At 43.2% G+C, this 23442-nt stretch overlaps 1 protein-coding gene across 7 annotated transcripts in view; it reads left to right on the forward strand.

The window, feature by feature from the left end:
- Positions 1–23442, forward strand: part of TBL1XR1 (TBL1X/Y related 1) — a 111906-nt gene that overhangs the window by 6033 nt on the left and 82431 nt on the right. Inside the window, exon 1 of one of the 7 annotated variants that reach the window (XM_035557227.2) lies at positions 364–525. The exons of the other annotated variants lie outside the window; for them this stretch is intronic. The gene's annotated coding sequence lies outside the window, so the exon portion shown is untranslated. Of the gene's footprint in view, positions 1–363; positions 526–23442 lie in introns of those variants that run through there. 7 annotated transcript variants of the gene reach the window in all.

The raw sequence follows: 23442 nt of genomic DNA on the forward strand, positions 1-23442 counted from the left end.
CGCTTCCCCGGCTTCGTGTGAAGATGCTGTTGAATCCAGCTGGTGTCACACCGTTCATGGATTGTATGGATTGGGACTGGGAAAGCGCCTCTGGAAACTTCCTCGCCCCGTGTGTGGTTGCGTGTCTGCTGGCAAAAGCCTTGGCTGCGAGCATACCGGAGAGGTTTGTGAGCAGCGTGCCTGTGGAGCATTTCTCCAAGGGTAGGAGTTAAGGGTCAGATACTCACTATTCATGAAAACATGGTGCTAAATGCTGTGCCGGGTGCCAAAACCACAGAAATTGTCAAGGTTTAGAGCCCTAAATATAACCTAACCCCAAAGTTGCATCCCTTTGACGTTAACTGTTAAAAGTTCAGGCCCACGGGTTGACCTGTCACGAGAAAACTCGGAGCTGGGAACTCTTCTGACTGCAAGCACATGTGAGGTGGATTTTGGTCCCCTGGTGGTTTCCTGAACGTGCCAGGCAAAGGAGAGGCAGTTGGATTTCCTAGAAGTTGTTGTCCAGGCTGGCCGAGGAGAAGAAGAGTGAGTTTTACAGGTCTTTTGTGTGTTGTTTTTTTTTTTTGGACAGGCTGATTATTTTTCAAGTGTCAGCATGACTTCTGAAAATACATTTCTTTTCCTTGTAAAAAATAGTAAAATATATATATATATATATTTTTTTTTTTCATTTATCATTGATAGTGGTGTTAAGTGTGGTTGAAAATTTTACATTAAAATACCAGTTGATTTTAACTGAGCTGAGTCTGTTTGCAGATCCCCTATCTGGGTCTGCTGAGCTCACAGCAGTGATGAGAACTTTTCCTCTTTTAGGTTGCGTCTAAATTTGTGGGAGAAAATAGTTTTGATATTGCATAGACCTATAGGGGAAATAACAAGAGATCTGGGTCAAAAAAGTAGGACGTGCAAGATTTAGAAGCTGTTGAAGTGTATTTATTTGTCCTATATTAGGTTAAAGGAAGTATTGGTGCTTTCAGTTTGGCAATATGTCCTTCAGTCTGCGGTGTTCTGTGAAGGGAAGACAACTGTTAAACAATGAATCACAGCTAATTTTTGTACGGATGTCAACATTCTTCTCCAGTGCAGAAATTTTTGCTTGGATATTAACACACACACGCATTCCTAAAATACAGACTCTTAGCGATAAATTTTAATTAGGAAGTGCTCTGTAAAAAATATGGATTTTTGCCATGATGATTATTTGTGAATCTGTAACATATTTACTTTGGAGTTGCATTTGATCAGATTTAATACTTTCTAATGTAGTTTTAAAGCAAAGTTAGCCCAAATGTGTACGGAGGAAAATGAAGAACAATGTTGTCAAACCTGCTATTAATGTTGACATCAAATAAATTGTATATTGTACAGCAACAGATTAACTGTTTCCTGTAGCTGTAGCAGCAGACCTGTGGTTTAGAGAAGCGGGGTTCGTACTCACTGTAAAATTGAAGCGTGTTGCTGATGCAGACGTAGTGCCTGATTTGTCACTTTATTTCAAATACACAACTAGATTGCCTTTACCCTGCTTAAACTGTAAATTTCTAGCACTGTGTAAGATGAAAATACAAAACTTCTGTACGTTAAATTGCTATAAAAAAAAAACCCTTAAGAATAGGGTGAAATACTCTACTAAGCAGTTCTGGTGAGCTTAATCTGATAGCAAAACGGATATCTAAATGTAGCTGATTAATGTAAACCAACTTTTTTTGTACAGCTTTCACCATTATAGTAAATACTTGTCTCAAGTGGTTGAGTTGTAAGAAAAATGCTTTGTATGTCTGTTACCGTCTTCCACAGCGGATCCTGAATGGCCTTTGATTACATTAGAAATATCAATGTGTTTATCTGACTGCTGGCAGGGGCCGTGCTAGTTGGTTCCTCTGCTGTCTGCACACGCAAGGTTATTTTGATACAGTTTATTTATTTCTAGTTCATCAAGGGCCTCTCTAAGAGCCTGTCCTACCATACATGCAGTACACACACAATGCATTAGAAATTACATTGTTAGAGCCTATTCTGTTCAACAACAACAAAACACTCCTTGGCCGTTCGTTAGGGTCCCTGGGCACCGCAGGCCTCCCAGGTACATTGATTTCTGGTAAAATAGATGGGCATGGCTTAGATCCTAAAAGATCTCTGCTTCCTGAGGGGCTGCGTGTCCGAAGCCCCAGGCTGACTGCTCCTGGCAGCTCCTCACGTTGTCCCAGGCCATCCGTCGTGGCCGGAGCTAACTGCGGCTGGTATGCCGGGTGTACAAGGGAGCGAAACTGGGCGGGTTGTGAGCCTGTTTGGATGGACACGTGCTAAAAGTAACTTAAAAAATTGGGCGAAGGATAAGAGGAATTAAAGAAGTAGCCAGGACGAACGCGTCTACTGTTCCAACTAACTCTTTGGCACCATTGGTGACTTTGTATGAGAGGCTCTGTGGGTATGGGAGATGTCGGACTGCAGACAGGAGCGCTTCCATCAGGCAGGCTGTGAGCCTTTCTGCTCTGCTGAATTACCGGGATCCCCAGCATCAAGGCCTGTGTACGTTGGACCTTGCTGAGGAGCTCCCGAGAGCTGCGTTCACGGTGTGAGGCTGTGTCAGACCTGGCCAGGACGTGCGTCTGTCAGCGTGCTGCCTGCCTTCCCCGCTGCAACTGCCTGCCTGTGTGATGGACCCTTGTCAAGGTGAAGAGAGAGAAGAGCAGCGTTTCCAAAACCACCTTTTCAGCGATCCAATTAATCAGATTTCATTTGCGGAACGTTACTATAAATGGTGAAAGTTTGGAACTGTAATGGACGTCCCCCTGCCCATGGCTGTCTGCTTTTATTTGTCCAGAAGAACAGGAGAGTGCTGTTGGGCCTACTGCTGTTCTGTATTATTAAAATAACCCTCCCAGCCCCCCTGTGTAATAAAGCACAAGTGGTGCTAGATTGTACTGCTCGTTCCTGCTAAAATTAACCCCTTCCCGCGGGCAGCGTGCTCTTGCTCTCTCTTCCCTGGTTCTGCGTCCCGGTGTTTGCTGAAGCACACTTCACTGAATGCACGCGGGGGTTTGTCTCGGGCATGGCAGTTTGCATCACTTTACTGTAATCCCTTCCGAAGTCATTTGTTTTTCTAATCTCTCATTTTTGTTTTGGTTTTGTTCGTTGCTCTCTCTGCTTTTTGTTGGTTTGGATTGTTCTCTCACGTTCTCCCTATCTGCTCTTTTGTCAGCGCTTTGCAGCGGGTCCATACCTTTTCCCCATCACCTTTTCATTTCTCCTGGTTTTCTCTGCTTTCTTCCCTTCTCTCCTAACGTCACTTGAACGTGTGTCTGGGAGCTGATCCCATGTGGCCTGTGGCACCATGGCTGGGACGTTGCGCTGCTGGTGGCAGAGCCACATACAGCAGCCAGGGGACCCGGCGGGGACATGGGATTGACGGGACACGGCCACAAAAAGGGAGAAGGGGCTGGCGGGTTTTGGCAGTGCCTTTATTAGATAAAAATAATCTTGGCTTTACATGCCAAGTGTCGGTCCAGGGCTTGATGAAGTCAAAGGGAGATGTTGGGGGCAGCTGGCACGGGTGGCCGGTGAGAGTGCAAAAAGCTGCAGAAGTTTGAATGGAAAGCTCAGCATGCTGTGAGGTGAGCTTTGTGCTCTGCAAAATAAGGGATTTTATGCCATAAATGTTATTGGCATTGTGACTTAAAATGAACAAAAACAAAGTCGTGATGAAATCAGTCACAGCCTTATCTTATTGTGTTTATTGTGGGTAGTGTTGACAAGTCACATGCCCCATTGTTCGAGGTGAACAAATATAGCTTTGATACTGCAAGCTGATACGTGTGGACAGCCTCTTTTGTCCTGTGCTGCACGGATGAGTTTGCAGAATTGTGACTTCAGAGCTGGAAGATTGTCTTTAAAGAGTTTCCATTTTAAATTAATCTAGAAACAGCATAATACGTGAAATACTCTGTAGCTTAATATTCAGGCACGTCTTTCTGTTTGGTAACTTGTTCTGCAGAACATAAGAAAATAAATGAAGAGATTAATGCATCGTAAACTCTTGCACCTTGTTGCCCGGCAAAACCCATGGATAACAAGCTTTTACTGCGCCTCTGGCATAAGATGTGCTTGGGCCAGAAAGAATGCAAGATGTGCTTTTGAGAACGTTGGTAACAGATTTTCTCTTGGAAGTCTTTCAGATACAAGTCCCGTACTACAACACTGTTGACACTTGATAACAGTGACCCTTGTCTCTACTAAAGTCACAGGTTGTGGATCACCTCTGAATTACTCTTGGTGTTTATGAATTTCTACAATCAGGATGTAGGCAGTAGACTTGCTGCAGGAGTATACTTGGCATGCGGAGAATGTGGATGTGGTCATTCAGCTGTACCTGGGGGGAATCCCATTGAAATCGCCTTCAGTTTTGCCTAGGGACAAACAGGAAGATTAGTCTTCCCTGCCTACAGCAATTATTTTTGTTTTTCTTAGTATACCTTAATAATGCCAGTGTAGTTCATCGTCTGGCTTAGTATTCTTAATTCTTCGAATATATATATAATATATATATTTTTTCTTCCTGTTAGCTCATAGTCTTGCTTGACTATTGAGTTTTTTATCCTATTCAGAAACAGGTGCTTGCAGTGTATTTTATACCAGTACAAGAGCATTCACTGAAATGGTCTTGAATTGAGAGAGCTCCATAACAGGTGTTACCGGGATGCTTAAATATAAAACACCACTGATGCTGCTAGAAATTTTCACCTCTGTCTTGACTGCACGTTGACAATGTCAGCTGTGTGTCTGCCTGCCTGTCCTCTGATACTAGAAGACTTCCCCAGTTGTGGTGGCTTGCAGGCAATCTGTAAAATACTACTTAAATTTCAATACAGGATGAATGGCAAGCTTTTGGCGTCCTAAAGCAGGTACTCTACAATACTGGAATATATTCTATGTGTTTCTGTGTAAAGCTTTCAGACTTCTTTTTGAGCACCACTGATATTTGTCTACACAGTCCCTTTGCCAGGACTGTCAGAAGAGAGGGTGCATTGGAATTACTTTCCGGATATACATCTTCAGAGACTGTTACAGACCGGTGGTGAATCTCCAGAGACACCTTACATGCCCCAAATCTTGCTTTTCTGGGTTGACTAATATACTTGTATATAATAGATAACTGTGTTTAAATTGTTTTAGTTTACATCACTGAAGATTTTGTGTCCACATGGTGGATAGGACAGAAATCTGGTGTCAGGATTATCTGCTAGTTCTGCTGCTGTGTGACCTTAGCTAATGGATTAACAAATTTACCCACGCATCAGTGATTTAACAATTCACAGGAGTTTTTTGAGACCAGTTCTCTGAGATCTTCTGCTGAAAGGCTGCATAGCAGTATAAAGTGGCTTTTATTTTTTCACCTCCGCTTACTCTTATTTCAGGCAAGCGCTCTTTTTGTGTTTGTTGCTTTTGTGCTGCTTTCCTAGCCTCTGAGGGTTGCTTGTTGGGCGACACACGGTCCGTGCTGGAAGTACCTGCTGATAATGCACGTACGTGGTGGGGAGTCATGTTGACGTCAGGCATGTTCGTGTCCTTAGTAATGTGGAAATGGAATTGTATATGAAGTTTTAATAAAAGCCCGCACGTGCTTTTTGCAGCTCTTTTTTGGGGGCGGTGGGAAGGCTGAATTTCCCTGGGGGGCTGTGTTGGGGATCAGTTTGGGAGCATGGCCCTGCAGGCAGCTCCTTGTCACAGCAGAGGAGGTGGGACCCACAGCTGGCTATGCTCTCACGGAGCTCTCCCACACCTTTCTGTCTGGAAAGAAAGTTTCTGTCCTTTGCCATGGGTTATTGGCTCTGTCATGCTGATACAGTGGTTTATTGGTCCTGCAAACAGCAGCTCTGAAAGGATTTGCATTAAAAACATCGGCTATTTTGGAGGGTATTAAAATCCAAATGTTTTTCCTGAGCTAGTTGCCAGCATGACGCCACAAACACCTGCATTGCCACAAAGGTGGTGGTCAACTACTGCTCATCGTAGGACCGGTGGGCCGTGAATTTCTTGTGTCTGAGAGCAAAGCTGATAAAATGGTTGTGGACTGCAGCAGGCCAGCTAATAGCAAAGCCCACCTGACACCAGCCTCTGCGTATATAGTGGCCATATTGCCCCCTAATGCCCTGCTGCTTGCATTTGTCCATACATAAAATGGGTAACGGTGACGTGATCTTTGTCATGTGGTCACAGTCCCACTTGGCCGGGCCTTCCTTAATAACTTATCAGAGTGATTTGCTTATAAATTTATATAGTTAAGCAAATGTTTGAACTTGTATGAAAATCTTTTTCACGCCCTGTACTAAGAACCCGTGATACCTTCCTTGCTTGTCCAAGCTGCGTGCCCCAGGCGGAGTGCTGCAGGTCGTGTCATGAGACGCGCTTAGCAAGACGTGCTGTCATGGCGCGGGACTTGGCTTTCCCCAGCCAGGTAGGGGTGCTTCGAAAGGCACATCGCAGGTTTCTGGCGGTACAGATGGTGGTACAAACTTTCTTTTACAATGTTTTGTTTCCATAGTTTGGAAATTTTTCATCTGCTGGAAGATGAAATTTTTCGTCGGTGGTTTTTCTGATTTGGGGAAATCTCTTCAGTTTGCGAAGAGCACTCAAAGTTGTGTATGCTTGCTTTTTGCTACTGTAATTCATGCTTTAATCTTGTGGGTTATTTCTTATTTTCACCATAGTTACGCTGAGAAGCATCTTTTGGTTAATTTAAAACGATCACACTGTAATAAATCCCTTAAACTTTGCAAGAAGGCATTTACACTCGCTGGGTAGCATGGCTTGAAGTTATAAGAGGGAATTTACAGTGCGCTCACATTATTTTTGGAATGGCTCCAGAATGAAAGTGTCTCATTCCTGTTTAGCGTAATACATTTTCAGCAGATACAACTGTTGCTGTAGTCAAGCCCTAATTGTTAAAAAAAAAAAAAAAAGAGAAAAAAGCTTTTAAGTGTGATCCTAGGATATTTTTAAAAAAGCTGACTGAATTGCTTTCCTTGTTGAAACATTTTCTCATATTCTGAGGCAATCGGCGTGCTCTTTGTAAAAAATATATTATCACTGTATTGAAGTCGAATCAGGTTCTCTGGAAGTGATCCAACCTTCAGGAAAGAAAAATATTAATGTATGTGTTGAGGGAAAGGGTTTCCCTTCAGTTTGGAATTTGCTTGTCATGTTTAGCAAGTAAGCCGTTTTCAGATGCATTAAGGCTCTGTGAAACTCATTTTTGGGGCTGGCAGTTTTTTAGGCTTGGTTTGAGCAGAATGATTTACATTTAATGTTTCGTGTTTGTTTGTTTTAACTGTCTAGGGATATGTACATTTAAGTTATAATTTGAGTGCAGTGCATGTTTAAGGAGAACAGAAGAACAAACTGTTTAAAATGGTGACAACAATGGGTAGCTTTTTTTGACCAGTCATTTGTTTCAGTGTCTGAAATGCTTTGTTGCCACTTTAAATGTTGAAATTTAAGGAAAGTAGCCTTTGCTTGGAAGACAAATATTTGCAGTATGTTGTTTATTTGCTTTATGAAGTTTTGTGCTGTTTGAACACTGTTTTTTATTTTAGCTATGAGTTTTGGCAAGACACATCCTAGCACATGTAGTCGGCCATAAACAAGCTGCAGAGCACTAACGCTTTAGTCCTGCAGCTGCACTGAAGCGTGCGAGGTTAAAATTCAAGCGGGTGCCAGCGTGTGGGGCTTGGAGCAGTGATCCACAGAGACCCACAGTGCGGGACGCTCACAGGAAATTTTATAGATTCACAGGTTGCTTTTGGCTGGAGAGAACCTTAAAGCCCCCTGCCATGGGCTGGGACACCTTTTTACCAGCCCAGACTACCCAAATCCCAGGCCTTGGGCACTGCCAAGGACAGGGCAGCCACAGCTTCTCTGGCCAGCCTGGGCCAGGGCCTCACCGCCCTCTGAGGGAAGAACTTCCTCCTAACATCTCACCTAAATCTCCCCTCTTCTAGTTTAAAGCCATAGTAGAGGGGGACTTCTCTGCCTTCTGTCAGTAAGGCACCCACCATCTAAGCTGATTATGATTTTAAGGCCTTATTCAGGGGGAAGGGGTTGCACTGCAGCTTTCCAGGCTGGTTTATGCTTGAAGGCCAGGGCTGCATGCACACGTGGCTGAATTGGCCACGTTCTCCAAAGTGTGCGGGACTCCTATGATTTTTGTGTTATTTAAGGACAGCTGGGGCTTTGTAGAAGGCCGCTGTTCAGTACATGCCCACTCTCCAACGTTAGATAAGCTGGAGCATCTACCAGTTGGTTTGTGACCAACTGCCACAGGGCTGAGGCAAGGAGCAGTGTGGAGGAGCCACAAGATGAGGGACTGCCTCTCCGTGCCTGGGAGGTTGCTGATGCCGGTGCTCCTCGAGCTGCCCCTTGGGGAGGTCGTGGGGAGGACAGTCGGGATGGCCTCCAGGCCAGGGTAACAGGGCACGAGACTGGAACCTGCCCTGAGGAGAGAGGTTAGTTAGCCAGTGTGTGCTCGAGCAGGACACTGCGCCAGTGAAACTGCCACGCACCTCCCACTGGCTGAGGCCTCCCTTTGTCATTCCTCCCCTGTGACCACCGAGTACTAAATCGATGATGGTTTTCTTGCACCTTTCCAAAGTGCTTCTTTCAGTGTTGGTTCTGAACCAAATGCTATCTCTGCTCCCCATCACTGTAATCACTGAGCTGTGGTTAAGGAATGATTTGTATTATTATTCTTATTTTTATATTGGCACGTTTTGGATTGTTTTCCTAAAATACTTTGTTTAGACTTATGACATCTTAATGACTGAAAACCTCAGCTGGTTTTGTTTGGAAATGACTCTTCCTCAGGCAGAAATTAGACCTGAAAATACATTCCTCTGAAGTTTGAGAGGGAAAATCTCTCTCTGGTAGCATTGCTGAGTTGTTGAGATCAGCTCTGAATTGCCAGATAATGTAATTTTCTTTTAAGAAGAGCCTTCTCCCTACCCTACCCAACAAGCCCTGAAGTATTCTTTGTGTGAAGGTACTATATGATTTCTAATTATATGATCACATACCATTCCACAAATAGTGCAATACAATAGCAAAGAATTATTTCCAGGATCTTGTAGAGGTCTATTCAGTAGACTACCTTAAACCCTCATCTCGCAAGCTGTAAGTGGAGTGTAAATCGGCTCCCTCTCCTCCCAGAAGCAGTGTTTACTGCAGCTCTGTGTTGAAGCCTGGGTTCAGAGCTCCTTACAGAATCAGGGCTTGGGATGTCATTTTTGAAAGTTGCCATTTAACTGCTCTTATACAACATATGCATATTAAGTAGGATAGCAGAATAACGGTGAAATTGCTCACCTAGGTCTGCAGATGAATTACCATAATTAACTGCTTCTTCCCATGAATTGCACCTAACGAGGGCTGTGCTGTTGGCTGAAAATAAATTGCATAATGCATTACTGTTGACTAAATAATTTACATACCTTAGAGAGGAGATGGTATAAAAAGTCTGCAAAATAAGTGCTGGACCATTATGAAAATGAAATGTGGGGGGGTGGGGAGGGAGTACAGATAGAACATGGTGCAGTCTGCCTTCTCCTGGGTCAATGAAGAGTATTGTATTCTGTTTGCAATACAGTGTGTGATTTCATAATTACATATTTATCACATCACATTGCATAATGTATATGTGCAGAAGGCAGGGTTAGGTCTGTGCACACAACCTTGGGCCTAGTCCTAAGAGGAGTATACCTGTGTGGTTATAATTTGCTAAAAAATGCATCTTTTTTTCTTTTCCTGCTTAACTGTAGTCCCAAAATATGTGAAGTCAAAAGCAAAATGGAGTTAATAAATTATAAAACAAGGTGGACAACTTATTAAGTGCTTGCTGTTCTGAATTTATGTAAGAAGCATCCTTTGTGTTGCTGTTCATTGCTGTGAGGCATTTAAGGATTGCGAGTCTATATGCATGGCCTGTTTTTCTTAACATCTTACTTAGCCAAGAATAATTTTAAAAGCCCAATATTTGGATATGTATATAATGCAGAATCCTGTAAGGGGCTATTTATGGATATTTATTAAAATAGGTGGCTCCTCCATATAGAGTACTTATACTGATGTACTATAAATGTATGTATGAGCCACTCCGTACACAAGTGCTGGTAACACCAGAACAATTTCAAGTGACTGTAGATAGGCTCAACTAAAGGTGACGATTTGTATTAAAATTCTACCAAAGTAAGGCTTGTCACAGCTTTCATTTTACATTGGTAAAAACCAGTCTGAAGTTGTAGACCTCAATGCCTACTCTTTTTTTTTTTTTTTTTTTGGTCTGGGACTTTAATTTGGACTTAATCCTAGCAATCATTGACAAAACTTGGAAATGTGCTTTGTTTCCTGGCGTTTTAAATGGGAACAGCAGGGTCTTTGGGCAAGAAGCTGTCCCTCCTTCCCTGGGGAGGCCGAGCCTCCATGTGGGGTGAAGGGAGCTGCGGGTGGGGTCGTGGAGCCTGCGGAAATTCAGTCGTTTGTTTGATTATTTGGGGTTATGATCCCCATGGAAATGTGGTTGCAGTGGGGAAAAGCTTTGTAAAAACAACTGTGCTTGGGAAATTGGATCACATTTAATTTTTGTTTTATAAGTAGGCCGAAATACTTCATGATATTGTACCAAGCAGGTACAGTAAGTTCCCCTTCCTGCCAAATTAGCTGGAACAGGTCAGCTGGTGTGATAACAAGAGAGAGGAAAACACTAGATTTTTTTAACCCATTGAAAAGGTTTCTTGAAAATCTTTATTTCCTGTTTGAGAACGCATGCTGGAAGTTTGGCAAAGACGTGACCTTTTTGTCAGGGATTTTTTTTGTTGGTGGTGGTTTTTGTTGTTGGGAGGGCTGTTCTCTAAACCATAAGCCGACGCAGGCAATCTTAATTTTTGTGTTTCTAATATGATAAACTTGACTGTTCAGGCTAGTGAATCATTCACTGTAGAGGGGTTGTATGTGATATTACCTAAAAGCTATAAATGATAAAACAGCACTGATTGGTGCACAAGCAAAAATGTAAAGACGTCAGAATAAACGTCAAACTGTGTTAATATTCATCTAACATTTATGCCATAAATTGTGACAAAACGTTTTTCTTATGTTGAATGGATTGAGATTCTTAAACATTGCTTGGTATAATAAAGAACTCTCAATTTGGTATTTTCCTTATCTGGATGGATGCTTTGAATTTATTTTCTCCAAACTTTCAGAATACTTTCGAGCACTTTGTTGCACGATGCAGTTCACAGTGATGAGTGATTCGCACTACTGCAAATATGCCCTGTGCAAAAAATACCATGGAGGAAAGGATTCACTGAGTTTTGTCTGTTCAGTTTACAGTTTTAGGGAATGGCCTGAAGTCCAATTACAGAAACGAAGTGGAGATTTCTGTGGAAATGTTGCAGGATCGCAGCGGGACGCCTGGTTGTGTTGCTGTGGGCCTGCAGGCAGGGCAGGGCCTGTGAAGTTGTCACTGAGCCCCGAGCGGCCACTTGGCAAAGAGGAATGGTGGTCAGCAAGGACAGCAGAGACCTGGGAACACCCTGCCAGAACCTGAAGTCGGAGCTGGGGAGCGGGGAACACACGTTTCCTTTCTGCAGACTGGGCGGGGAGAGCAGGCCGGCAGGATGCAGAGGAAGGGAAGCGTTGGGTTAACACCGCGCTTCTGTGTGTCAGGGCACGCAGTCTCCACGCTCTGAACACTGATGAGCACTGACGTGTGAATGCTTTGCGCTCTGTGCCCTGTCGGAGCGGGGCAGGAGTGTCACCAGCTTCCTATTCCTGTTCGGTAGCAGCCAGCCATTTAGTGACAGGAGCACTGCAGAGCGCTGACTGCCACCTGACGTGCGCTGCCTGCTGCCTGTGCTACAGTAGTCCCTGCGTTGTGATACCAAACGGGGTCAGTTCTGCTTGATTGTGTACAGTCATATCCTCAATAAAAAAATGAGGCAACGGGTGAATGGACAGGCAGATGGAAGTGTGCACGGAGATGCTGATTTTGTACTGTCCGGGGAAAGGAATGCTCCTTTCACTAACCTGTAACATTACTGGTTTCAAGTTGGTTTGGCTTTTTGGTTGGGTGGAGTTTTTTGCACGTCACTGAAGAGAAATCTTTTGAAAGAAAGGTCTTGAAGGGAAAAAAGAAAAAAAAAAAAAGAACTTGTGAATGCTCACGGAAGGCCTTGAGGCAGTGAGAACCTATTATGAAGCATGAGTAGAAGGGCAAGGCTTTATGTTTAGGGTATAATTACAGGTATGGGCTAATGTAAAGTTGCAGGTGAGAAAATGTTCTGCTTTGCATCACAGGCTGCTGAGTCCCTGTTGAGCAAGGATGGAATTTGTCTTGGCTAACATCTGTTCCTTTTTGGAATAAGTGATTTAGAAGAAGGCTTGAAATTTGAATATGACTTCTGTTCACCTCAATTTAACTCTTTATTTGTACTTTCAAAATGTATTTTATTCTCTTAAATTCAAAAATTTAAGGACACCTATGCAAGCCGCTGGCTCCTTACATAATTAATCATATGATAAATGCAATTAAATTGAAATCACTTCCATAGGAAGTTGGCTGGCTGCCCGGGTGCCTGACGTCACCCAGGAACCGCACACTCGCTCTTGGACAAATGGCTTTGGCTCGGTGCTGTGAACGCCTCTGTGGTTGGATTCTGCAGGTCTGCATGGAAATGATCTCCGAAGTCTGAGCCTCTCCACCTAACGCCTTCCCAGGCATCTCCCTCCCCTTTGAGTAGCCCTGCTGGCCACAGATGGAGGGGGAATAATGCCAACCCTCAGTTGTTAAGAAGTTCCTTCATAAATAATGCCAAGTTTCCATTCAGCCTCCCAGACTCTCGTAACGCGTTGCAATAATCTGGGATGAGGGCTTAGTTGTGGCCAATGTAATTCTTGGTAAACTGAGATGAGGAATGATGTCTCATTAAAAAAAAAATGTATTGTGCCAATACAAAAATCATGTTTATTACCAGTTCTGGAGTTGTATAAATATAGATGCTAGACATATGCTGAGTATTGCTTTGGTAGAAACACTGAAATCACTTTTACTCAAGTTAATAAATCCCAGAGCTGAGAAGGGAAGTAGTGGAGTGATGGGAAGAAGCAAGACAAATGAAATGAACAGTAGAAATCAAACAGTGGGAGAGCTTTCTGAATGTATTTTCACAAGAAGGCAGTTGCATAATATTTATTCAATGTATTAGGCTTTTATCTACTTACGCTTGTTTTAAGGGCATGACAGAATAAACATGACTACTGAAATCCTTGCATCTGGCAATTAATTACGCTTTTCCTTTTCTTTAAGTGAATGTAGGAGTGGTGAGAATATATTGGATTGGCAGTAGTGAGAGTTGTATCTGCTGAATAAATGTTGAAAGTGCCGAGCTCCCTGTGCTGCTGGGTTGGTTGGAGCGGTAGCCCAGATTATAAAAGGTTTATCTGTCTCCACTTGCTTATACACCTGCAGAATTTGTTCTTGAAAGACAGTTGTTGCTTATGATACAGTATGTTTATATTTTTATTTTTTGAATCAGTAAATGCATCTCAGTAAAATGCTCCAAAACGAAACAACGACGACAAAACCCAAACCCGCAGAATAATGCTGCACGGTTTTCCATTCAAACTCCTCGCTGCCTGACCACATAATTATCGATTACAGCAGCAGTAATGCGTGCTCAACACCTGTCGCTTCTCTCTAGTGTCAGCCTTTCTCAATAAAAAAACATTCTTCATCCACTTCCAGTGTAACAGCCAGCTCTCCCAACACATTCCCTACTGATTCAGCTTTATCCAAGCCCAATACCAAAACCAGATTCTTGTTGAGCATCCACCTGTTTCCCCAGTCTGACCCTAGTGTAGGTATGATCGTGGTTTTTTACTGTTAGAAATTTTACAATAATATTCCATTGTGGGCAGCTTAAGCTGGAGGAGCAGGGCAAGAGTTTTTTTCATCTCTGAATCATTGTATCTTGAACTTTTTTTTTTTTTAAGACATGTTTACAAGGTATATTTTTGAAGTGGAAATATTGCAACATTTTGAATGTTGTGCAAATGCACCAGAAAACTCAGTGACCCTCTGACTGCGGCTGGAATACCTGCTTTGATGTTCTGTGGACGCAGATGCTGGTTTTTCTGTATGTGTAAATGAAATAGTTGCATTCTGTTTAATTCGAGTTGCAGAGATTATTCTAGTGTTTAGTGAAGTGGTATGATGACTAGAATGGGGGTAGCATGGGAAGACTGAAGGACTTTGCTATTTATGGGGTCATTTTTATTTTGTGGTCCATTATAATTAATTCACTGTGTGATTCCTGTAAAATTTGTGTGAAAAAATGTTTTAGGTTTTATAGAACGTCCCATCTCCTTTGATAGGCATGCAAATAAATGAAATAAGCTATATGCAAATAATTATTAAGATACGGTGGAGATGTAAGCTGTAGTTAAAACGCCTGGACTCCGACTGGGCCTGGGAAGCGGAGGCCGGTACCGGCGCCTGCAGCTGCGTTGCCCGTGTCCTGCTGTCACTGCTGCCCCTGAAGCTTGGGGACAGCTCGGGAAGACGTTGGAGCTGGGGAGGAAGGGAGGCTGAACAGTAAGGGAGGCTCCTGAGGCCCGTGACAGTGGGTGAGATGTTAAACTACAGCCAGATCTGTGCCTTTCTGGGGACCTCTAGGTCCAGTTGGTTCCTATCGCTGTGTCCTCTGAGGCTCAAACCAGTGTGTCTTGTCCTCAGCTGATCTCAGTCATCTTACACGTATTGAAGTGTAGATCCGCCTGTGTCCCAGAACAATTGATCTTTTTAAAATCTGACTTCACTTATGAAAATAAGTGACTCCCAGAGGAGAAAGGACTTCTATTTTCATTTATCACTCGTGGTGATGAGACGTACTTCATAGCTCGAGAAGTCCCATCTTATATTGACTTCCTTTGTGTCTTGAGTTCATTCTGGCAGCGGGCTTGGCTTTGATCCCAGCCTTTACTGGGAGAAAATCTTGTAATGGTTTGGGTGGCTTGTGGACAGATCTGATAAGAGGCCGTTTCTTATGTTGCGTGAACAGGTCAGGCTGGAATTGACAGAAATACGAGTTGACATAGATTTTAAGTAGGGAGCGAGTAGGTATTACTGAAGGGAAAAGAGCTCATGGGAAGAATTGAATTGGCTTTGGGAACAGCCATGGGGTGAGAAATTATTCAAGAAAGGCTGCAAAGGTGGATCTTTTGGGGTTATTGCTGGAGGATATGTGAAGCCCGTTGCTATCATTAAATGAAACTGTATTTGAGTGTTTTCTGTCTTATCGCTATACCACAATTGAAGGAAATTACTTTTTGTGCTTTTGGACTGCAGTGGGTGTGTGTGTTTAATAGCTGGTTTCGGGGTTGTTTAGTTGAGGATGAATGGTCCAAGATTTCAGTAACACACGGGGCATGTGGTTTTGAAGTAGGAAGGGAAAGGCGATTTCTCAGCATGTTTGCTTACGATGGGCTTAGTTAAGAAGAACACGTAATGGTTTCACTGAAAACTATTCAGAGCTAGAAAAAATACTTGCTTAAATTAGTTCACCAAATTAATCTCTAGATGACGTTGGGTAACTTGGGCATACAGGATATATTGTGGTTTCACTTTCACATGTAGATGAGTAGATTTTTAAAGAGTGATCTTCCACTTGTGAGAGCTCTGGCAGTTTTAGACAACCCGTAAGACAAAGTTGCTCTTGTATAGAGGTGTCTGTTCCTGGAGTATGTTCTGGAGACAGTAAGTTGTGGTGGCAATTTTTGTGTGATATTTTGAAGCCTTTGTAGGTATCCCCGTACTTGTTGAGCTGGACGAAACAGTCAAATTTTAAGGGAAAAAATGGAATCTCATTTGGGAGCGAATGCGCTGCGTTATTCAGCAGCAGGCTCTAACCGATTAAGCAGCTGTATTGATGGTCGCAGCACCACTCCTCAATTTATTTGAAATTAAACTAAGCGAGTGTGTTTGTGGGAGAGAATTCCTGGAACTTTGTAATTGATACATATATTTATTATGGTATATTTTTTATTTGTATGTCTGACTTCAGACCTAGGCACGTTGTAATTTTGATCCTTCACAGAACGTGCGGTCAGAGCTGTGCCGTGCTGAGGCATGTTGCTTTTGGAGGTCTTCCCCTGAAAAGTGGGGAACAAGCTGCATGAAACTCAGCGTAGATCCAGAGCTTGCAAAAAAGCCTTGTGTTAGCCTGGATACCTGCCCTGGCTCCTGGGGCTCATTGGGGCGTTTCTGTGTTTTTAATTTTGTTTAGAGAATGCATTTTTTTTTTTTTAAATCGTGTTAGCAAAGGTAAGATCTCAGGAGGCCATGCTGAATGGTCACAGTTACTTGTGTGTAATTCAGAATGAAATTTCTCAATTGTCAGGAACAGCAGAGTTCGATACTGATCAAATGATGACATGATCGGTATCAAATGATGATGACATGAAGCATTGTGTTTGTGTGGCGGGGACTGAATTAGTTTAACTTGCTTGTGACTTCTGCTTCTGGCCTGTCTTGTGCAGCAGCGCACGGCCAGGTATTAGGCAGGACGTGTTCTTGATCGGTGATGACTTCTTGCAGCATTTTATTGAGCTGCTTGTTCCTGGAAATGGCGAGCTTGGAGTGGCAGTGGGTGTCTTTGCTATTTTTGTAGTTACTCCGAGCAACAAGTGCAGGCAGCTGTACAGTTTCAGAGAGCAGATAATGAAAAACCCCAAATCTAAATACTATGGTTCAGGCTTCCTGCAGTAATTGCCCTTAGCACATGGCCAAATGGGAAATGACAATCCCATCTGCACTCTTATTCATCTTTCCTGTTTTAGCCTGATGTAAAGACTAGGCAAGTTACCTAAGCTACCTAAAAGCCCAAGCAGAGCTAGACTTAGGTGGGGACTGGCGGATGAGTTGGCAGTGTGCTTTTGACTGTCGCGTTTCCAGGGAATAAGCAAGGACATGACGTGACCAAATCTCTGCCTTGGGTGTCTGATCAAACACTGTGTGCGCCACGTCACAGCTAACTTTTTTTTTCCTGGTCCAAATTCAATCTGGCTGCATAATTTCTTACCTTTGTCTTGTGCGTTGTGGTGGTTCACCTTCAGGTGAAGGAGCCCTTGGCTTGGTTCAGCTGGGGTCCTCAGCACGTGGATGCGGAGAGAATGGGAAAAGGTGATGGCATTTGTAGCAAAAAAACCTTGCAAAACAAGGAACGGCATCTATCACTGTAGGAATTTGAAATCGTTACTGTGCAAAGTGTGAGGAGAGAACATTTCTATTAGCCTGTAATAGAACATGACATCATACATCTCTGGTATCCTTCTCAAGCCCTTCTGTGCCAGATGTAAAAGCAAAAGCACGCTGAAGCTTGTCCCTGCCGTCCTGCAGTGGGCCAATCTACTGCCGGGGATTCGGCGCGTTGCTCAGGCAGACGCGAGGTGAGATGCACTCTGGGGTCACGTTTTCTGGGTCGTGTTTGCTACCTACTGGCCCCCCTGTGCTGTGTGTGCTTGTAGTCTGTGGTCCCAGGCTCTGGCTCCAGACTCTTGCAGATTTTCTGGTGTCCTCTGAAACTCCGTAAGAGCTGGAACAGCTTCTGGTAAGCTTGAGGATAGCTGAGAGGTGAGTTTGCTTAATATAGAAACAAACTTCACAATGTTTTCTGGAAGTGAACTTCTGACAGGAGTGCGCAGTTAAGGTAATTTCAAAGAAATGAAGTTACTTGGTGCAAATGGCGGGCTCTCGCATCTCCGTATGACGTGCCCTTTGGATCCATTGACAGTTCTCAGTCTGTCCTTCAGGCTCGCACTTAATGGCAAGTGTTCGCTGAATATTCCCTGGCGTAACTACCAGAGGCGCTTGTTTGCTGGTGCATGGCCCATGGCACTTCTGGGTATGCCTCTGGAGTGGGGAAGTAGGTAGTCATTAACCTAGAGGAAGCTCGCGTTTAGCTTGCTCCAGGCAGCTTATTGCAAGGTTGTTTAATTTTTTTTTTCTTCTTCTGAACAGCAGAACAAAGCCACAGCAGTACACCACTTTTAAAGTCCTTTTCCTCACTGCTATTACTTGTTTGTTTGTTTTGCCTTTTCACCCTTGTCGTATTACGCAATATTGGGGCTATTAGCTTACCAGACGTACTGCTTTAGCGGAGATGAAAATAGTAACCTGAGTAATACCATATGCCAGGGATGGCACGGGCCTTTACCTTCGCTGGAGCAGAACTTGAAGCTTTCAGCCTACTGCTTAGGCAGGGGAAAGGCGATGTGTCTGCCTCTCTGTTCTGGTGTTAAATCCGAGCTGGGCTCTCCCATGCCCAGGGCATTCAGCAGCTCCCCACCAGCACGTGAAGAAAAGCAGTGGTGGTCTCTGGTGGTGTCCGCAGGCTGCTGCACAGGGAAGGACCTTGAAGCAGCAGCAGAGCCAGCTCCCACGTGCCTGATGAGCAGCTCCTGGCTTTGCTTGAGCCGCCGATTGCCACGTGGTGACATTTGGTGACATGAAAGTTGAGGAGCACCGGGCTGTGAGGTGGAACCCAAGTGCCCGCTTGGCCTGGGAGAGAGAAGGTGGTGGCATCAGCCCAGGATAAGAGCCGGGAGGCATCAGGCATGGTTTGAGGACAAGGAGACAGCAGCAACGGCCTGGGAGAAAAAATGGCTGGAAGGTGTCAAGGCAGTAGACAGGGGTGGCAGGGGGCGAGTAGTTGGCAGGGAAAAAGCTCATTTCAAAGTGACTGGGACCAGTTGGTTTATGTTAACACGTTTTTCTTCGCGGTTTGGGAAGAGTGCAAATAAACTAGGTCACATCATGCAAGCTTTGTTAAGAGAAACACGAAAAAATGGCTAAGAGTAGTAAGAGAAACTATAGGCAATGTCAAAGATAAAATGGTATGATTGGTTTTATAATTTTTGAAGTGATTATTTTTATTGGGTGTGCAGTATTAACTTAGTGAGGTGCCATGGATTTTATTTTCCCTGATGATTATCTTGTGTCTCTTGGAGAGTGAAAAATAACAGTGATCGACTGTGGCTAGTAGCTTGGAAATATCTGTGACTCAGTGAGCAGTAGTTCTTTAAACAGATGTAAGACGTCTCAGAAAAGAACAGAAAATGCTTTAACCATAGAGCATTGAAACCATAAAACCTTCCAGTGCGCTTACCGAAGTTCTCGCAGGTTCACACGTCAGGGAAAACAAAACCAGTACTAGAGAATCTCATTAGTTTGGGCCTGAGTCAGCTTCAAATCTGTACTGAAAATGGATTTCCTGACTTAAAATTAAAAATATGAATTTATTAGGACATTACTGCTGTGCTGTGGGTATCATGGGGAGGTTGCTCATTTAGTGGATTAATGGAGGCATGCGTGTTGAACTTCCTTTTCTTCCATTCCTTTTTGCTTCTTATAGCTGGAATTAGATCACTTTTTTTTTCCTTTTTTTTTTTTTTTCCTGCTGTTGCAGAATAAGGAATTGGACCAGGAGGCTGATTAGGCTCTAACAGTGCTTGTATTATAGCTGCTACCTAAGTGCACAGGAACCAGGTCTTGTGGCTGCCCTGCAGGTTTCTGGTTCATCACGGCTACCTCTCCATCCTCAGTAAAGTTCAGCCCTTGATAGAAAATCTAATTCTTTTTTCATGGTAGTAAGACAAGATGTGCAGATTAAATAACCATAGCAGCTGAGGGAAAATTTGACAGATCAGTTTACCTTGTTCTCCTTTCCCTTCTGCTGGCATGGGTGACGTGGAACATCTCTTTTCCTCGCAGCAGAAACTTACAGTGCTGGCACATTTCCTTGTACTCCTGACACTGGACTCAGCATTGTACGTCCCTGAAGTAGAACAGTTCCAGAAGCTTGTACTGCTAAAGAGAAAACAAACTCACCTCTCTTTATGTCTTCACTAGAAACTTAGTGAAATATCCTGCAGAACAAAAAGCGAGGTCACCTCTGCAGTCAGAATCGGTAGCGGAAGATTTGCATTAAGCAGACTAGTGGTCTTCAGTTTGCACTGGGAGGAACCCAACAACAGCTGAGTGAGGTTGTGGGAGAGGTTTGTAAAATTGTGAGCATTGTGGTGAAGGTAAGCAGGGAGTGATGGTTGTTTCTGTAAAGCAGAAGCTAAAGGCATCCAATGAAACTAGAAAGTGATGTCCAAGATAAGAAAAATCAGGTATATTTTCCTAGAATATTCCTGCAGAATTCTTTGTCTCAGAACATGGTAATGCTAAAAGTTTGTGAACTCAAAAAGCCGTGTGTGTGTGTGTGTGTATATATATATATATATATATATATATATATATATATATTCATGGAAGAAAAATTCACCTGGAGCTACTGAACACAGTTTTTTGTAGTTGACGTGGAAAAGGAGACTTTTGAAAAGGGACTCAAAGAAGGCTTGTGAATTTGGGAGCACCTCTCATAACGAGCACTATGTGAGGAAAGCATGCTGATGCTCATTTGAAAATATATCAAGTGCATCATTAGCCGTTTGGTGGTAGCTGAAGCTAGCTCTTTAGTACCAAATCAGTGATAAGCAAAGTGCAAAAGCCTTTCTTGGCTATTAAAAAGGAAGCCTGGTAAGTGTGTTATGTTAGAGGGAATAGAAGGTGAAGCTGGTGGAGGAATACAAAGAGATGGGGTAAGATAAAAGATAATGATCTTTTCAGAAAGATCCTAAGTGGATCTGAGTGGGGCAAGCTTGCTTTTGCCAGGCCCAGCATAAGCTCAGGCAAAAGCTAATGAAAATCTGGGTAAAGACTTCACTTGAATGGTTGGACAGAATAGGCCATGCTTTAGAAGTGCTATGCAGAAAGATTTGCAAAATGCAGATATAACCTAGTTAAATCTGAAGTCAAGAATAAAGATAGAGACATATAGAGCAGTAAAAAAAGTGTGTTTTTTTTAAATGAATGACACTGATCTGATGTTTTGCATATTATGTATTTGAGCATACTGAAGATGTACAATCACAGTCTAAGCATATAGAAACAATTTCAAAGTAAAAACACCATTTTTTTCCCCGTTTGCTTAAAGTAAAAGGAGCCCTGGGCTGTACACTGAGCCTTCCAGGAGTGAGACTGGTCTCACTTTTCTTGATTATTTAAGGAGTGAACGTTCAGATTGCAGAGTCTTAGTTAACATGATTTATATTGAAGAACAATGGAAATTGAATGATGGTGTATGTCAGATTTGAAGGAGACTGACTATCACCCAGTATTCCAAGTATGTGATTCAATTAACCTTTTCTCTTCCAAAGTGATCATTATATAAATGGAGTATGCTGTGATCTGCCAAGTTTTGCTCAGGTGCATGTCATAGGTTCTTTCTTGAAACCTCAATTTATGAATGTTTATGATTTTTGTTAGGAGATTCAGACCTTACTGTGGGAAGAAATTTTTGCACTAAGCAGATAATTGGCCTAAAGAGAAGGGAGAGGAATTTTGCAGGTATTTCAAAAATCTAGAAGCACTCTAAATACAACTCTGCCAAATTAACCCTTCTTTAACCTCAGGTGAAAGTGGTTTAAGCCTTATCATTTTCAAGAGAATTCCTGTTAACAAACTAAACTTAATTTTTATCTACATAAATGTTAGAAGCCTTGTGCTAGTAAAATTAAAATTTCTCCGTACCATATGCTTACATTATGAATGTTACAACAAATCTTAGTATATTTGCAAGATGGGGTATGTTGAAGATAGGGCTGCTCTTCAAGCTCGGGAAGATGCTCACATTGAAGTTTGTCCTCTTTTTATTCCCTCCAGATGCTCATGGTTTAACCTCTGTCTTTGTGCAGCTGTTGTTCTGTTCCTCACCAGAAGACAACTTTGTGTGTGTTGGGGGCTGTGGTGGCAGTGTGGTTGCATGTGCTTAGCTCTCCTTGCATCGAGGGGAAACAAAGCAGTGTTCTTCATGCCCCCGGCATGCATTTCTTCATGCTTTCAAAATGTGCTTCTATATAAAATATTTAAGTGTGTGTGCATGTAGACATATATATAATACTCTGTTTGTATGAACATATTTCTTGGATTGATTTGCTTTGGTTTGTGTTAGAAATAGCATTTATGTGCTCACAAACTGCCTATTGCATATGCCCAGTATACAGTTTTTCCAGTAGATTTGTAACAGTTTGCTCAGTTCCAAGCATGTGCACTCCAACACATTCTGATTTTTACACGCCAAAATAAATTCATTGGGCTTTTTTTTTGTGTGTTAAGTACTATATTATTGAAAATTCAGATAGTGACTGTTTCTGGGACTTTGCAGTTACCTGATTTTTTTCACATGCTTGATAAGGAATTGGAGTTAAATACAAATTGAAGGATTCGCTCATCCTTTGGTGAATGTGTGTAAATACTCATTGCGGTCACCATGTGGCACTTCTTTGTGAACACAGGATTTACTGTGGAGTGTGTCCTTTAAAGTGCCATTTGTGGCTTATTTATAGACATGGCAATCACAATTTTCGGCTGTTTTGCTGAGGACTCTGCACTGATTTTATCTGAAGATGATGTGCACATCTTGGAAACAAAAACTTCGTAGCTATCAGGAACTGCTGGACGTGGATGTGCCGATATCGTTCTCTCTTCCATGGCCACTTAATTGTATATAATATAAATATGTTGAAATAATGTTATGGGGGTTTCAAAGTTGAATATTCCGGAGGCAAACCATCGTAAGAAGAGGAAGGCCAGCAAACACCCAGTGCCACTGGCTGGCGCTCAGCTTGCGGCCTGCTGAGCCCCGCGGGCTCCAGAGCGCTGCCAGGGCCTCGTCCTTCCTCAGCACTGGGCCGTGCCCGTGGCCGTGCGCTCCGGTCGCTCCGGATGGCCGCCCTACCCGCTGGTTCCCCCCTGTTGGGTGTCATCTGCAGGCTTAATGACAGCACGTGCCCTCACGTTCTCTCTGTCAGTGGTAAAGATGTTAAATAGGACAACGGCAGCAGTGTCCCACGTGTTCCTGGCCTCCAGGGCAGTGACTGAGGAGCTGACAAACCTCTGCCCATGGAGCCCAGCCAGTCCATTAGGATCTTACCTGCCTGGTGGTGTCTCGTCCAGAGGGTGACATCCCAGATTGTGAAAGGCAGCGTCAAAACCCTTGCTAAAGTTGGGATGATACCATGGATTGCTTTCCCTTTGCCCAAAAATCCAATCGTTTTCCTCAGATAAGGCAATCAGATTGGTCAGGGGTGAGTTATCCCTGGTCAATCAATGCTGTGTGGTCCAAAGCACCTTTTTTGTGACCCAAAAGTGTGTTCCAAGAGGACTTGCTCCATGGTGTTCTCAGAGACTAAAGTAGAATCCCTGAATCCTCCCTTAGGTCTTTATCTGAAGATGGGCAACATCTGCCTCTTTGCAGTCATCAGGGTTGCCCTCAGGCTCCAGGACCT

Source organism: Cygnus atratus, chromosome 9 (assembly GCF_013377495.2).
Source record: "Cygnus atratus isolate AKBS03 ecotype Queensland, Australia chromosome 9, CAtr_DNAZoo_HiC_assembly, whole genome shotgun sequence".
Lineage (NCBI taxonomy): Eukaryota > Metazoa > Chordata > Aves > Anseriformes > Anatidae > Cygnus > Cygnus atratus.